Consider the following 6,053-nt stretch of genomic DNA (forward strand, 5'->3'; position numbering starts at 1 on the left):
CAATGATCAGGCTCCCCAGATACAAGCGACCAGCGTTGCAGAGCGTTCCAAGATGGCCTAGCCAAAACCGCTTCGCACTTTGCTCTTGAGCCCTGGGCTCCTAACAAGTACACTTTGAAAGCTCTGGTTCCTCTTCCCTTTTCTGCCGCATGAATGAACACAGCCCTGAACCCACCTGGGCTGAGCCCAGCTCGTGCAGACAACCACCTGCTGTCCATTCCCAGGCTTGGCTGCATCCTCCCCCTAGCATGTTCATGTGCCCAGCGCCTCTGCCCTAGGGATCTGGATCACCATCTGCGCCATCACCCACCCAAGGACTGCTGGTGGGTGGTGCACAGCCCAGGACCACCCTGGCATGCAGCCTAGGACCTCCCTGAGCCTCTGGCTTAGAGAAGGCACAGGGCATGGGGGCAGGGTGCCTGGGTGGGAATTGGAACCACCTACATTCTCACCCACTGAACCCCAAAGCCTCAGACACAGGGCTATTTGCCCACAAACTATGCCAGAGCTCTGACTGGTCTGTCGCCATGATGACTGGAGCCTGGAATGCCCCACCGCATTGGGTGAAGAATGAGGGGGTCATCTCGGGTTAGGGGTGTGCTCAGAGTGAGGGGAATCATACAGTGTGGGGACAGGCTGAGTGGTGAGGGGCCGCTCAGAGTGGAAGTGACCCAGCTGAGGGTTGAGGCTTCAATTTTGGGGTGAAGGAGCCATCTTGGAATGGGGGACCCGGGGTGAGGTATGAAGGGTCAGTTTGGGGTTCAGGATCCATAGATTAGGATCTGGTGGGGCAGAAAGTGGGGGCGGGGATCTCAGTGTGAGGAGAAGCTTCACCTTGGGGGTCTGGTTGGTGACCTATCTTGGCTGGGAGTAGGTGTCAATGATGAGGGGCGGTGAGCAGGAGAAGTGGGGCTGGGGGTGTGGCCTGGCCCTATGCCGGTGGTTGTTCTGGATGGATGCGGGGACCCTGTCAGTGGTGGGAGAGGCAGCATTGGGAATGGGGCCCTGCCTGGCCTCACACACCACATCCTGTACTGCAGGAGCTGCAGCCCGAGCATCCACGCTGCGGGCAGGTGGAGAAGGGGCGCGCATGGACGCGCGGACGCAGGAGCCCGCCCAGAGCGCGTGGGGGCTGGGCTGGAGCCGGGTGCTCCAGGGCCAGGACCCAGAGGACGGGGATGGCCTGGGGTCGGGGCCGCCGCCTGCCGTCGCCTCCGCTGCTGCTGCTGCTGCAGGGCAGGTAAGGGGGCGCTGGTGGGGGCGCGCAGGTCGGGGTGCGGTGGTGAGGCCGGGGCCGCCACCCTGGTGCGTGGTGCGTAGTAACCCCCCATATTAGTAGTCACTGAACCCCGCATCTTCACCGCCGCTCGTACGCGGGTTTGGGAAAGCGGGTGCAGCCCCGGGAGGTGGGAGGGAGCTGGCCGGGCCCGGAGCACCTCCGACTGGGCCTCAGGCCAGAGCCGCCCTGCGCAGGTGGCCCTGCCTGGCGAGTGGTGGCGTCCCGGACTCTCCAGAGAGCAGGCGACCTGGGGAGGAATAATGGGCGAGGCCCAGGTCTTTGGGAGCTTGTCAGCCTGCCCTGAGACATAAAGCCTTTCACAAGTCTAGTTTTAGTCTTTTGAGGAATCTCCATTCTGTTTTCCACAATGGCTGCAGCAAACTGCGTTCCCACCAGTGGTGTAGGAGAGTTCCTTTTCTCCACAGCCTCTCCAGCATTCATCATTTCTGGACTTTTGAATGATGGCCATTCTGACTGGTGTGAGATGATACCTCATTGTAGTTTTGATTAGCATTTCTCTGATAATTAGCGATATTGAGCATTTTTTTAATGTGCTTATTGTCCATTTGTATGTCTTCATTAAAGAATTGCTTGTTTAGTTCTTCTGCCATTTTTGGATTGGCTAGTTTTTGTTTCTTTGTTTTTGTTTTGTTTTGTTTTAAATTCAGTTGTGTGAGATGTTTATATATTCTGCAAATTAAGCCCTTTTCAGTCTCATCTTTTGCAAACATTTTCTCCCATTCCACAAATTGTCTTTGTTTTGCTTATAGTTTCCTTTGCTGTGCAAAATATTATAAATTTAATTAGGTCCCATTTGTTTATTTTTGCTTTTATTTCTATTCCTTGAGTAGACTGCCCTTGGAGAACATTGCTGAGGTATATGTCAGATAATGTTTTGACTACATTTTCTTCTAAGTGGTCTATAGTATCTTATCATGTGTTTAACTGTTTAAGCCATTTGAATTTATTTTTATGTAAAGTGTGAGGGAGCATTCTAACTTCATTGATTTACATACAGCTGTCCAATTTTCCCTACACCATTTGCTGAAGAGACCATCTTTATTCCATAGTATGTTCTTACCTACTTTTTAAAGATTAATTGAGCAAAAGCTTGTGGGTTTATTTCTGGGCTCGATATACTGTTCCATTGATCCATATGTCTGTTTTTGTACCAGTATCCTGCTGTTTTGATTACTGTAGCTCTGTAGTACTGTCTGAAGTCTGGGAAGGTTATTCCTCCAGGTTTGTTCTTTTTCTTCAGCAATTCTTTGGTAATTCTGGGTCTTTTGCAATTCCCTATAGATTTTAGGATTATTTGCTCTAATTTTGTGAAAAATGTCCTGGGCAATTTCACAGGGATCACATTAACTCTGTAGATTGCTTTGGGTAGTATGATCATTTTAACAATATTAATTCTTCCAATCCAAGAGTATGGGCTATCTTTCCATTTTAAGTCATCTTTAATCAACGTTTTGTTGTTCTCCTTGTATAAGAGTTTCACCTGCTTGGTGAGATTTATTCTTAAGTATTTTGTTGTTTTGGATATTATTTTAAAAGGGACTGTTTCTTTACTTTCTTTTCCTACTGTATTATTGCTAATGTAAAGAAATGCAGCCAATTTGTGTATCTTAATATGTATCCTGCTACCTTGCCAAATATTTTTAATTTTGGTTCATTTCTGTCTTTTTCTTCTTCTTTCAGAATATTCCCTTATGGTTAGATGATTTCCGTTATTGTCATATTTGTGTTTCTCTCACCTGTTTTTGCATATCTAATGTAGCTTTTGAATTTATGGTTTTCATAAGTTTCATATACGTTGCTCTTTTACAATATCTGATTGTTTTCAAGTGATTGTCATTTAAGGTCACTTAATGTTTTAGTCCCTCTCCCCCTTTTTCGTTTTGTTTTTGATTTTTTTTTTTTTTTACATCTTCCTATATCTCTTATAAGTGTTTATTGTAATTATAGTTGTTTTTGTAATTTTTGTTTTTTAATCTTTGTAGTAGCTTATTTTAGTTGTTGATTCACAGCCATTGCTCCATTTTTGCCTTTAAACTGGGATTTCCTACTTCCCAGAAGTTCTTTTTTTCCTTTTTAATTTTCTTGGGAGGTGGGTAGATTTATTTACTTATTTTAATGGGATTAAACCCATTACCTCATGCATTCTAAGAACACTGTCTACAGCTGAGCTCTACGTTCCCCCAACAAGTTCTTATTTTTGTTACAGATTTTTCCTTTTCACATAAAGAGACCTTTTAATACTCCTTGTAAGGTTAATTTAGGATTGATGAATTCTCAGTTTTTGCTCATTTGAGAAGCTCTTTAACTCTCTTTCAATTGTGATTAATAACTTTTCTGACTAGAGTAGCCTAGGTTGTAGATTTTTCTCTTTGAGTACTTACTAATGTTGCTAAATGTTTACATTAGCATGTAATCATAGCTTTCCCTTCTGGCCTGCAATGACTGCTGAAAAACAGCTGATAGTTTATGAGGAATTTCCTTTCATGTGATGCTTTCCTTTTCTCTTCCTACCTTTAGAATTCTGTTATTCATTCATTCATTCTAACAAACCAAAACTTTTTTCATTCTTTGCAAAATCTATAACACTTCATCTGTTAGGAAAAAGAACAAAGAAGCGATTCTTTTTTGCTGATTTTTAGAATTCTGTCATTATCTTTAAATTTTGCTTTTTGAATAATGATTTGTCTTGATGTGGGTCTGTTTGAGCTGATCCCATTTGTGACTCTGTGTTTCCTGTGCCTGGATCTGTTTCCTTTTTCAGATTAGGGAAACTTTCAGCTATAATTTTATCAAATGTTTTCTCACCCTTTTTATTCTCCTTCAGGGACCCCTATAATATGAATGTTAATATGTTTTATGCTGTCTTAGAAGACCTTTAAACTCATTTAATGTATTTTTTCTTCTTGCTCTTCTGATTGGGTGCTTTTCATTATTCTGTCATCCAGATTGCTAATGTGTCATCTGTATTGCCTAATTTTCCATGTTACCTACACTTCTGCTCTGACTGGTTCTTTTTGTATATTTTCTAGTTCTTTTTAAAAATTCTCCCTGTGTTCATCTGTTCTTTTTCCCAGTGCAGTTATCATTCTTATTACTATTGCTTTGACCTCTTTGTCAAATAAATTATTTATCTCTCTTCATTATGGTTATTTTTTTATTATTTCACTTAAAACATATCCCTGTCTTCTCACTTTAACTTTCTATATCTCTGTGAAGTTACGTGAAACAGTTACCTGTCCCAGAATTAAAGGAGTGTCCTTGTGTGAGAGCACTCCTATGCAGTCTTCTGTGCCCAGCGGATCTGTGGGAAGAATTGCATCTTAACTGATCGTGGGCTGCCATCTTCCCCCAGGATGTGCTGGCAGCCAGAGTAATGGGGGCGGTAGAGCTGGAGTTAAAGGGATTGGAGCCAGTTCCAGGTTCGAGCAGGGGCTTCTCCTCTGCTCCATGACTGTTAACAGCCCTATCAGCGGTGGCACAGGGTCCCGTTGGGCTGGAGCAGGATCTCTGTGGGAGTTGGGTTCTCCTGGGTGTGAGGGCAGTCTCTGCTTTGGTTTGGAATGTGGCTGAGGCCTGAGGGCTTGCAGTGGCCCTTCTGTACTGGTTTTACCTTTTCCCCAGTGTGCACACCTTGGCTAGAGGGTGGGTCAGGGCCAGAGAGATTGGGGCCACACCACTGAGCTGGCCTCAACCCCTCTCAGTTGTGCATGAGAAAGTGAGTTCTCATGATGGCAGCCTCTGCCCTGGTGCTTGTATTGCTCCTGCCAGAGTGTGTGAAGGGACACTAGCTAGCAGGGACAGTCTTTTCAGAGGCAGGGCCACATCCAGGCCAGCACCATTTTCTCACACTGTGTGCACTCTTGTTGGCAATGGAAGCTACCACCTGAGTGGGGAGCAGCACCAGAACATGGAAGGCTGGAGCAGATGCCTGTATAGTCTGGGGGCCCCACTTGAGGCATCCGTGGAAGCTGCCAGAGCCCCAGGCAGTGTTCAGCCTGCTGTTTCCCTGCTGTGATGGGGAATCAGCAAGCCTCTGCACAGGCTCTTCAAGAGCAGGGTCTCAGTTTCTTACAGTGCTACAGTAAAACCACTGGTTTTCAATCCTGCCAAGTGGGCACATCATCCCAGTGCTGAACCCCATGCCTAGGGCGCCTGGTCCATGGTTCAGACCATAGCATAGGCGTGGGGAACAGTTAGGGCTCGAGCACCGCTACAGACTCATGCTGTCTGGGTGAGAGTGCCTGCAGTTCCGAGCTCTGCGTGGCTGGTGGAGGACCATGTGGTGAACGATTTTAAGTCTGTTTGGCACAGACAGATTGAGCCCGTTATAATTACTCCTTATAGAGATAGTATAAGGACAGGATATGCCATTGAATTTTCTAAGGAATTTAATATTATAATATTATAATACCCCAGCTGCCTGGTGTGAGTAATATAACCGCAGGTACTTGGGATCCCAGAACAAAAACTTGAATTATGCTTTTGGTAATCAAAGGTGTAGGTCCTAAAAGGGTGCATTTACCATAAATGCTCTTATACATGTCAGTCATAGGGAAATTCTACATTAAGAAATGGATGCTAATGATCATCAGGCACATTTATAAACGCTCAATATCACTAATTATCAGAGAAATGCAAATCTAAATTAAAATAAGATATCACCTCACACCAGTCAGAATGGCCATCATTCAAAAGTCCACAAATGACAAATGCTGGAAGGCTGTGGAGAAAAGGGAACCCTCCTACACTGCTG

The sequence above is a fragment of the Camelus dromedarius genome, unplaced genomic scaffold, assembly GCF_036321535.1.
Source record: "Camelus dromedarius isolate mCamDro1 unplaced genomic scaffold, mCamDro1.pat HAP1_SCAFFOLD_163, whole genome shotgun sequence".
Classification (NCBI taxonomy): Eukaryota; Metazoa; Chordata; class Mammalia; order Artiodactyla; family Camelidae; genus Camelus; species Camelus dromedarius.